Raw genomic sequence first — 11,745 nt, forward strand, 5'->3', positions numbered from 1 at the left:
TTGTGAGTTATTAGTTTATTATATGTAGATGGGGGTGGTGGGTAGCCCAGAAACAAATTTAAGAAACATCCATTCTCATCCAAAATGTATGGGAAAGCAAGCAGATTGAGGGGCCCCTGGGGATACATTCATGAGGAAGAATCAGCTGTAAGAGACTTGAACAGGTGTAGCAGGTCCTTTGAAGGCATAGGAGTCACTCTTGTTAGAGTTCTGTGTGTCTCTTCTCCCATCTGTACAAGCACCTAGATCCTTGGTGACTGTCCACCTTTTTCCTTTTCTTCCTAGGAAGCCTGACTTGGGTCTTCATCATTCCTGATCTCATTCTTCATTACTCTCTTGGCTTTTTATGGATTCTGATGTCCACGTTTCTAACACTGACCTTGTGGGTGTTTCCTGATTCCATGGTTGTGTGATGGTTTGGCCTTGAAACTCCTAAATCTGTCCCCAGGCTCTGCTTAATTTAGTTGAAGAAACTTAGCAATGATATAGGTCCTCATCCTAGCCCACCAGAGCAAGTAGGAGACAGGTATTTGCTGGTAATCCACCTAAGACTTGACTTTATCCTGAGATCTTCACACCTTTCTTCCATTACTGCCAACTTTCAAGTCTTTAGTGGGGACCCAGTAAGCAAGACACCCAAACCCAGCAGTGTCAGAGAGTCTGGAGCCCAAGCTGTCTATAGTGACTCTAATGACAGCCTTCAGCCTACGGAGACAGATCTTGGATGTTGAAACTGACTAGAGTTTCAAAGTTCCTTTCTGGGTCTCCTCTTTGTGGTGTGTCTGGGACCTGAAACTTCTGGGATTGTTACCAGTCACGTGGAGACAGACTGACGACGCTGGGCTGGTGTGGGGTGGATCAGTTTAGTCAGTTCAGCCACTCAGTCATGTCCAACTTTTTGCAGCCCCATGGACTGCAGCACACCAGGCTTCCCTGTCCATCTCCATCTCCCAGAGCCTGCTCAAACTCATGCCCATTGAGTCAGTCATGCCATCCAACCATCTCCTCCTGTTGCCGCCTTCTCCTCCTGCCTTCAATCTTTCCCAGCATCAGAGTCTTTTCCAATGAGTCAGTTCGTCACATCAGATGGCCAAAATATTGGAGCTTCAGCTTCAGCATCAGAACTGATTTCCTTTAAAGGTGCTTTCTCACTCACTCTGCCACCTTCATTATATGTGTACTGGTCACTTCAAAAGCTATTTTATGAGCTTTTTGTTGTGTTTCTCTAACCCTCTCTTCTTTTTCCAGCTTCTTTCCATTAATTTTTCCCTTCTCTTTTTGCCTTGACTTATGGGTCTGCTTGGCCCATTCTCTCCTGCTATATCCGGTTAACTTGTCCTCTTGCCTGGTGAGTTGTAGGAGCACATTAATGGGGAAATAGAAAATATTGATCAGCCCAGTATAAAGCTTGCCAAAATGTTCATCATCCCTTCTCACTTTCATCAAATACCAGGAAAATAATACGGTGTGTAATAGACTCCAACAGGCATCTGAATTCAGGTCTCATCCTGTCGTTTGTATTTACTGCGAGGAAATTTTTTAAATGTAGCGTCTATGAAAAAGATAATGGTACTCAGGAACAACTCTCTTTAATTTACATGTACTGTTTTTAGTGGTCTTTGGTCTTACAACCCCCTCGTGATTAAACTCGTGGTCCACGAGGAAGAATGATCTAGCAACTTTTTCTCTGTGCTGTTCAGTTCAGTTCAGTCGCTCAGTCATGTCCAACTCTTTGTGACCCCATGAATCGCAGCACACCAGGCCTCCCTGTCCATCACCAACTCCCGGAGTTCACTCAAACTCATGTCCATCGAGTCAGTGATGCCATTCAGCCATCTCATCCTCTGTCGTCCCCTTCTCCTCCTGCCCCCAATCCCTCCCAGCATCAGAGTCTTTTCCAATGAGTCAACTCTTTGCATGAGGTGGCCAAAGTACTGGAGTTTCAGCTTTAGCATCATTCCTTCCAAAGAACACCCAGGGCTGATCTCCTTTAAAATGGACTGGTTGGATCTCCTTGCAGTGCTGTTATACCATCTCTATTTAAGGTGGAGTTACAGTGTTGGAAGACCCCCATAACTGTCCCTTTTTAGTGCTTTTTAAGAAAAAGAAATCAAATAACAGAAAACCTCAAACAACACAAATGAAACTTTTCTTATCCTTCTGCTACTGCTGCGGCTAAGTCACTTCAGTCATGTCCAACTCTGTGCGACCCCATAGGTGGCAGCCCACCAGGCTTCCCGTCCCTGGGATTCTCCAGGCAAGAACTCTGGAGTGGGTTGCCATTTCCTTCTCCAATGCATGAAAGTGAAGAGTGAAAGTGAAGTCGCTCAGTCGTGTCCAACTCTAGCGACCCCATGGACTACAGCCCACCAGGCTCCTCCGTCCATGGGATTTTCCAGGCAAAAGTACTGGAGTGGGGTGCCATTGCCTTCTCTGTCTTATCCTTCTAGAGGTTAGAATATGCTCAAGATTCAAATTACCAGCCAGAACTCTCAGTGAGCTTTTCTTCCTGGTAGCTGCAAAAATATTGGGTCCAAAAACTGGGGGAATCTGGCTATCTGGATTCTAATGCTAGTTCCAGCATTTATTTCTCTGGGAGGACCAGAGAGAGATCATCTAACCCCTTTGAACTTCAGTTTTCTTATGTGTAAGATAGGAGTTGATGAAACAAGCCTATCTTTAAGATGTTGTAATAGCAGAAGTGGGTGAAAGGTGCTTAGCAAAGAGGCTGGCATAGTGTCAGCACTCAGGCGTGGCTGACTCACCTCTGCTACCACTTCTTTAACTGCCCCACCCCCACCTCCTACAGTGAGTGGTTCAAATCTCATTCTGTCATGGGGCTGCCTGGAATTAATCTTGGATCCCCATTCTTTCTGTGTCACCAGGCATAAAACCTTCCACTTTCTAAGGTTGTTTCTGTATCTGGGAATCATTGATGGTGGAGACAATTAGGATGACATACTCAACTTCAAGTTTTAATACAGTACCTGGAACATAGTAAATGTTCACTCATTGTGATAATAACATGGTTCTGAGTATTCTTCCAAGGATTGCAGTCTTAGATCCCTCTGAAGTTCTAGGGTTCTGGCAGAGTTGAGATAGGGATAAAGTATTTATGAAGGTTAAAAGAATCACCAGTGACTTTTCAGAGAAGACAAGCCGTCTTGATTTTTTCATTGAAATTTAAGTGAGTCTCATGTGACCTCTAAGGTCCCTTTAGTTCTATTACAGTTTCTGTCTTCATTACCCCCAACCCCTAGAAGATGACAGAGAAATGGAGCTGCCTTAGGTCCCTTCATAGAAGCTGCTGTTGGGGTCTTGGGGATGAAGGATCTGCTTGTCCTGCCAGGCACAACCAGCGTTTTTCCTGAATTTCCCCATATCCTCTCTCCTCTCCATCCAAAATGTAAGACAGACCCAAGGAGGGTCAACACTTGGGATGTTGTCAGCCAGCCTTGCCTTTATTATTTTGGAGCTTGTAGAAATTAACTCAATATGTGTGAAAGCAAAGATAGGACCTGGGCGGGCCCTGCAGAGCAGCTCAGCACGTAGTGTACAGCAGGTGGAAAGTACCCACATCCAACCACCTGTTTTATTTTTTTTCCAACCACCTATTTTATAGGTTTTTCTGAGTTCATTTACACTCAACTCCTTTGCTGGGCCTGCCTCGGTTGCAGTCTACAGCCCATTTTCTTTGCCCTTAACAAATGGAGACTCTAACCATACTGGCTTTTAGTTTGTCTCCTTTCGTGCACTATTGGCTGAACCTAATCCCAATAATATTCCTCTGAGTGTCTAGAGTTAACCATCCATGTGTTCCTTCCTCTAGCAAATTCAAGCCTCATGACCTGAACAGTAGTCACATTGGACTCTCCCAAACTACTGAGAAAGAGCCCTTTTCCTTGCCTGTGGCTGCTAAACAAATAGCCAGTGGTCCTCACCCCTGAGTGCTAACAGCATGGCTAGATTCTCTTCCTCCCTCCCCAGCCAGTGTGGCAGCAGCCATCTTTCTCTGTAGCTTGGTGACTCAGACTGGACTCTTGTCTATACCCAACAGAGCTTGTGCACATTTTCTGAAGGTTTAAATTAGGGGCTTATGCAAGTCATTACCCTAAGTCATCAAAACAGCAATTAACTCAATAACCATGACATTAAGCCAGCTGTTTTTTTCTGGGGAATGTGAAATTGGAAACCAATGCTGCAGTATGCTTGGCTCAGCCGTGAGTTTCCATGAAGCAAAACTAAATAAAGCAAGTGTAAATATTGTAAATATTTGAGTTCAGAGGGGCAGGGAACTACCTTTCTTTTCGGGGCGGGGTGGGGGAAGGATCATGGGGACAAAATGAGAAGTACAGAATAAGGAGAGAAAACGGAGTGTCCAGTTCTGCAGGAACAAACACCTTTATAAATGAATATCCGCAGCTTTCCTGTGTTGCTTAATCTATTATGGATTATCCTGTATATTTAACATATTCAAAAACATTTCTGGTTAAATTTCTCCTAGGAGAATAACATCTTTGGCAACAGTGTTTTAGAAAATTTGGGCTAATTTCATTATACCTACTGACTCCTTTAAAATTATATTTTTGAAGATTAAATTATATTTTTCATGAAATAGAGCTAATTTTATAAAGAAGCTATGAAAGTTTTCTCTAAAAGGTATTTTGAATATTTCTCTACAACTTATTTGATCTGATCATTTAATGATGGAAACCTAAGTTTTCCTTCAAACTAAAAGCCCTGTATGCAGTGAATATGGCAGTAATCAGATTTTTCCAGCCAAATGAAGGTCCCACAAATACTAAAACCAAAGACTTTGGAAAGAAATGTTTTTTGGTTTTTTCTTGATTTTAAAATTAACATGTGTATATAGATTTGAGAAAATACATAAAACTATTAAGAAATGATTATTTTTGATATAATCCCATTATGAGGCCATTGTTAACACTTTGGAAGTTTTTTCTTTGAAAACATTTTAACAAATGAGTCAGGTAATTCAATTGTATTCATTGTTGGATACAGTTGATAATAACTAATGTTGCAGTGAACATTTTAGTATATTAGTCTTTGATTCTTTGCCCATTTCTTTAGGATATATTCTTAGAAAGGGAATCAATTTGTTTAGGCATCTAACTTATTGTTAAATTGCATGTCAGACAGATGATACTAATTTTCACTCAGTGTTTTTATGTGTTCTAACTGTACCCTCAATGCCATTGAGTATTATTTTTAATCCATTTTTTCTCAACTCTAGCTTTTACTTTGGAATCAATGCAAGAGTTTTAAATAACAAACAAACATAAAACAGGCTGCACCTGAGCTCTACCCTAAGCCAATGAAATCAGAATTTCTGGGGAGTTGGAGGACCAATGCAAATATAAGTTTAAAAGCTCCTCAATGCATCTAGTTGATAGAAAGGGTTCATAACCACTTTGCTAATTGAGTAAATGAAAAATACTTCAAAGCTCTCTGCTATCACAGCACATTAGGATCTAAGTGGTATATGTTTGCCTCATTAGTTTGAAAAACATACTGTGAAATTAGGGTCTGGCCAAAATATTTTGCCCCAAGTGGATCTGCACATACCTGGGGGAAAAAATGAGGTCATCTCTGCACCAAAATAGTTCCCCCTAGTCCTTCCATCTTACCAGTTAGTTTTTAGAAAACTTTTGCAGGGCTTTTTTTTTCCTTTTTCCTATTTCATCTCTAAACTTTCTATCTCTGAGGCTGCTTCAGAAAGTAGTACGTGTTAATTGTTTTGCCTTTCTAATCACTATTCAGTTGTTTGTCAAGTATTTCATTTATTTTGGCATTTTCTGCACCAGGTCATACATTGTCCTTATCTTAGGGTGACCATCATTTCCCCATCTTATTTGTGGTTTGGTAGATAAAAATACTGAAGAAGACTATACCTGATAGAAATACTACAGAAGGCCTGTACTATAAAGACTGTACATAACCTGATAGAATTACTGCAGAAGGCCTGTGCATAGTTTGACCTGTCCGGTTTTATGATGCTCCAGGCACGTCTGGGCCCTTTTAGTTGTTAGTCTAGGGAAACTATTGACGCTCATCCTGTTAGGGTAAGCTGGTGTGAGAGAGTCTGCTCTTTGGTGACATGTTTTCCCGTGTGTGAGAAGTACAGAAGGGAATATTTCCTCCTCACTTCTAATGATGTTACCTGAAAATCTGATGCCAGATGATTACATTATTTCCTTAAAGGCTGTTATTTCCTCATTTCTGTCTTGCCCCTGGGCCCACAACTCGCTCTTTCTCTGGAAGAAGTCCCTCCCCCACATCCCAATACTTAATTTTTCATACTCTTTCACAGCCAAGAGTGACCATAGGATATAGTTTTGTCCAATTACACATAAACAAGATTCTGCTGGCAGCTTTGGGGAAGAGTTGCACTTTCCAAATAAAAGTGTAGTGATCCTGAAACCCCTTTCCCTTACTTCTAGCCTTGAATTCAGATATGATGCCTAGATTTTGAAGGCCATTTTGCAACCATGAGGTAAGAGACCCAAGAGAAAGACTAAGGATAGCCAACATGGCTCTGCTATCTTTTAGCTGGTGGACTGACACTAACCATTGCCTGCATCCAGACTTTTGCTGAGGGTTAAACATGCTCTTAGTTGAGTCGATGTTAGATGGATTTTCTGTTACTCTCAGCTGAGAGCTTTCCCGATTCACCCAAATGATACTTTCCTAGTATCATGTTTAGCCATTGATCGTAGCTTGTTATTTCCTATTTTTTTCTGTATAAGAGCTGAATTTTCAAGTCCAAGACCATTCCTAAACAGGGCAAGGCCAAGCTAGCTTGTTATCTCCCTTATATTCTCTTCTTCCTTGGGCAGTGGTCAGGCTGGGGTTAGTTCTTGGGCCAAGAACTGGGGAAAGTCACTGCTTCTTATTATCTGTCTCTGATTATGTTTCTGCCTGTACTGGTAAGTCAGTTTACTTTAATCTAAAGCTATTTAGGCTGAATTCAAATAGAAAAAATGAGAAGTTATTGTCTATACCAACTTCTCCACACTTTTGCCTTTGATTTTGGGCCCACAGACATATATTAATAATAATAGTTATTTGCTTCCTTTTTTATTTTCTTTCCTGTGAATTTCTGGGGTTTTTGTTTTTTAAAATTCTGGTAAGGTGAGGAGGCTGATCTCTAAGCAGCCTATTGGTACCTCTTGGTCTAAATATCATCTATAATATTCTAATTCGACACAATTTTTCTCATCCTTAACAACGGAAACAGTTTTGGTAATGAATGTAATTTGAGGTTACATCTATTTGTTCTCTGCTGCCAAATGTTATGCCAGTGCCTTAATTGATTTTGTTAGAGTGAGCTTGAAGCCATGGGTATATAAAGCAATTAAAATGTTTTGGCATTTTTCATCAGTCACTGAAGCATCATAAATTTTTGATTGCCTGTGTGATGAACATATTTACTAAGCACAAGTAGCTATGATTTATGTGTGTTCAGCTAGAGGATGGCAAAGAAAATGCAAATATGTTTGAGGTTAAAGAGAAATGTATCAACTGTCCAATCATTGCTACAATATAGCTAAGTGTTGAATCAAGAGGGAAAATAAAGGTAAATTTTACATTTTCCTCTATATAATCATCACTAGCATTACCTAGGAGAAGGCAATGGCACCCCACTCCAGTACTCTTGCCTGGAAAATCCCATGGACAGAGGAGCCTGGTGGGCTGTAGTCCATGGGGTCGCTAAGAGTTGGACACGACTGAGAGGCTTCACTTTCACTCTTCACTTTCATGCATTGGAGAAGGAAATGGCAACCCACTCCAGTGTTCTTGCCTGGAGAATCCCAGGGACGGGGGAGCCTGGTGGGCTGCCATCTATGGGGTCGCACAGGGTCGGACACGACTGAAGCGACTTAGCAGTAGCAGCATTACCTATTCACATTTTTAGCTAAATGGTTTTGCCTTGTTTTCTAGCATTCACTATTTGTTTCTATTAAATATGTAGGAATTTATGGAACTGGTCAGTCTTTTGCCACTACACTTGTCATCTTCAGTCTGTGGAAGTATCATGGAAAAACATGTATCTCCAATCCTGTGCTTGAACTAAAATGCTGAAACAGTGACCTGGTTTATTTGTAACCAAGAGTCATCAAGTTCATCTTCTTTTTCAGATGTGACATGTACCAGAGCGTGAAAACAGCTGTGACAAAGCTCTCTTTGGAGCCTAAGTCATATCACTTGCTCACTGGAGCATCCTCTTTGCATAGCCTGTCACTGTGATTCTAGCTCCATCTCACTGGAACAGAGTAGATCATGGGAAGAATCGAGCCTATGTAGGATGTTACTTCCTAGCAGAGTGCCCAGGAAAAGGGTGCCAAGGAAAACCCGGGCAGGTCCTCTGTGGATGGACTTGTGACATCATGTAGTGGCCTTTCCCAGAGACTCTGACCAATAAGAATCTTTCCTCTTTACTCATTCACTTTCAGCTTCCTTTGTGGTGCAAGCTTCACCATGACATCTTGATTTTAAGTATATAAAAGGAATTTCTGTGATACACTCTGTAGCTCAGGCTCATTGGTACATTCTCTGCATGTTTCAGGTGAGAGCTAGGTCAGTTTGCCATGAGACCAGGATGTGAGTGGATGAGAATATGTCCCTTTCTTGACTCTTCACATTCTTCTAGAAATGTGCTGAATCCTTCTTATCACTCCAACATGGAACCAGAAAAATCAAATTTTATTCTAGGAACCAGCTGCCAAAATTTGAAGTCCTCCAACCTCAGGCTGGTGGCAGTGAGGGTGAAGTGCAAAGGGGCAGTGTTCTTTTCCTGACAATACTGAAGTCGTTCCTGACTCTGCTCCATATTCTTAGGAAGTAGACAGACAAGTGCTAGTTACCTTCCTTCTTTTCAGACAGAGGAACTGGTAAAAGAATGAAACCCCTCAGTTTCTGGGGCTCTCATTTAGACACCACCTTGTGTTCTCATTCAGGCTCCTGACCTTTGCTTTACTCTTGGCTCATCCTGAGGGAAACTGGCCAGTCTCCCTCACCTGGTTGGCCTGTGAGTCGTCCCCTCTGTTTCTCCCCTCTTTCCAAGTCTCTCCTTTTTAATTATCAGCACAGACAACCCCCATGTAGTAAGACTCCATACAATCCTCACAGGCCTCAAGCGATGAGGGTAAAAACTAAAAAAATATCTCTGCCATGGAAGCTAATTGTGTATTTTTAATTAATTGCTCCAATTAGTCCCACTCTTTTCAGTTATGTTTATCTATAACAATGTCAGCTGGGATGCTTCTGGAAGTGGAAATTGCTGTAATGGTCAGGTACCCGTCAATTAAAACTCTTACTATGTGCAATTAGCTTCTCTTTGCATTTTCATGGCAACCCTGGGGAGTATGAGTGGCAGCATGGATGCAGCTTACCACATCTAGAGTGAATGGTATCAATGTATTTCCATCCTGTAATTTTGATGGCTTACATATTTTATTGTAGAGAAAAGTCAGTGATCAAAGATGGCATGATTAATGATGAAATAATTATAGAAGACCTAGTCTGGCCCCTTTGTTTATTAAATTCTGTAATGCAAAACTCGACAAATAATAAAAGCAGTGGATGGTGTATGGTTAAGGGTTTGGAGGCAAATGGCTTTCCAAGGTTTCCACTAAGCACTTTGAAAGTGTATTTAACATATTATTGATATGATTGTTTGTGATTAGCATATGTATTTGGTCTTTACAGTCAGGCTTCTTCAGGATCACGAATAAGAAAGAAGAGGATAGATTGGTTTCAATTACACACCTTGGCTTCATAGAACTTTTTTCTCAAATATTTGGGATTTTCCTTCTGTAGCCTAAAATTTTACTGTACAATAAAGTTTGCTTTCCAATAGAGCTAAGCACAGCCTGACAGTTATTACATGATTATTTAATAGAGTTCTTTCAACCACAATCTGCTTTTTAAATATATTATGAACTATGATAAACATACAGAAAAGTACACTAAACATAAAAATATATAGTTCAGTGATTAATCATGGAATTAATATTGGTTCATGGAGTAAATATCGATGTAAGCATATCAAGGTCAAGAAGTAAAAGATCGACAGCAGCCCTTAGGGCCTTCTCTTGTCTCTTCCCAATCATTCCTTTTTCCTCTCAAAAGGCGCCTATATTACGTGTGAGCTCAGTCATGTCCGACTCTTTGCAACCCCATGGACTGTGGCACTCCAGGCTCCTCTGCCCGTGGGATTTTCCAGACAAGAATACTGGAGCGGGTTGCCATTTCCTTCTCCAGGGGATCTTCCTAACCCAGAGATTGAACATGTCTTCTGCATGGTGGATTCTTTACCAACTGCGCCACCTGGGAAGCACCAAAAGGCACCTACCTTGAAGAAATTTCATTTGGTATTCATTTTCATGTTTTGAGAAGATGGTTGTTGGTCTCACTGCTTCTTTAAAAGCAGTTTTCTTTTGTACCCTGAAAGTGGAAGTGTTAGTTGCTCAGTCCTGTCCAACTCTTTGCAACCCCATGCTTGATAGCTGACCAGGCTCCTCTGTCCATAGAATTTTCCAGGCAAGAATACTGGAGTGGGTTGCCATTCCCTTCTCCAGGGTATCTTCCTGATCCAGGGATTGAACTGGGTCTCCTGCATGAGCCACCTACACTAACTGCATTGTATAGAACAGTCTTTTGGACTCTGTGGGAGAGGGAGAGGGTGGGAGGATTTGGGAGAATGGCATTGAAACATGTATAATATCATATATGAAATTAAACACCAGTCCAGGTTTGATAAGGATACAGGATGCTTGGGGCTGGTGCACTGGGATGACCCAGAGGGATGGTACGGGGAGGGAGGTGGGAGGAGGGTTCAGGATGGGGAACACGTGTACACCTGTGGTGGATTCATGTTGATGTATGGCAAAACCAATACAATATTGTAAAGTAATTAGCCTCCGATTAAAATAAATAAATTTATATTAAAAAAAATCTCTTTGCTTTGGTTTTCAGCAGTTTTACTGTGGTTTGGCTAGTAAAGCCTACGTGAGGACTTCTATACTCTATTTGGAGTTTGTAGGACTTCTTGAATCCACAATTTATTGTTTTTCATCATTTGGGAAAATTCTTAGTCACTGTTTCTTAATATGTTATTTTTGACTCATTTATTGCTTTCCTTTCTCTCTAGGATTCCAGAAGTATGTTAGAGCTTCTCAATATTTTCCTATCCTCTTTGAAAAATATTTTCCAACTTTTTGCCTCTTTATGCTAAGTATTTTTCTTACGTCACTAGTTTTAGTTCATTAAGTCTGATTTCAGTTGGGTATAAATTGCTCTAAGCTGAGCCATTGAGGTCTTCACTTTGGCTATTGTATTTTTCATTTCTAGAATTTCTACTTAGTTGTTCTTCAGTTTGAAATGTCCTTTAAAAAGTAAATTCTATTCTATGCTGAATTCGCAATCTGGCCTTTTACTTCCTTGAAAGAGTAAGTATAGTTTTGTCTTTCTGCTTTCAGTATTTCATTACTGTTCATGACTTACCAAACTCTGATGAATGTCAGAAAGCTGATGTGATGTTTCCCTTGACAGTGGTGTTCAGTGTGTTCCTGATGTGGTGATGACAAAAGAGCCAACTAGGATTCTCTTCAGATTGATTCATAGACTTTTTTCTTTTCATCATGGAAAAAAATCACAATATATACTGTAAAGTAGAGGAAAATATATGAGAACCCACAAAAATCCATCACCCAATTTCAACAG

Source organism: Bubalus bubalis, chromosome 3 (assembly GCF_019923935.1).
Source record: "Bubalus bubalis isolate 160015118507 breed Murrah chromosome 3, NDDB_SH_1, whole genome shotgun sequence".
In the NCBI taxonomy this organism is placed as follows: domain Eukaryota; kingdom Metazoa; phylum Chordata; class Mammalia; order Artiodactyla; family Bovidae; genus Bubalus; species Bubalus bubalis.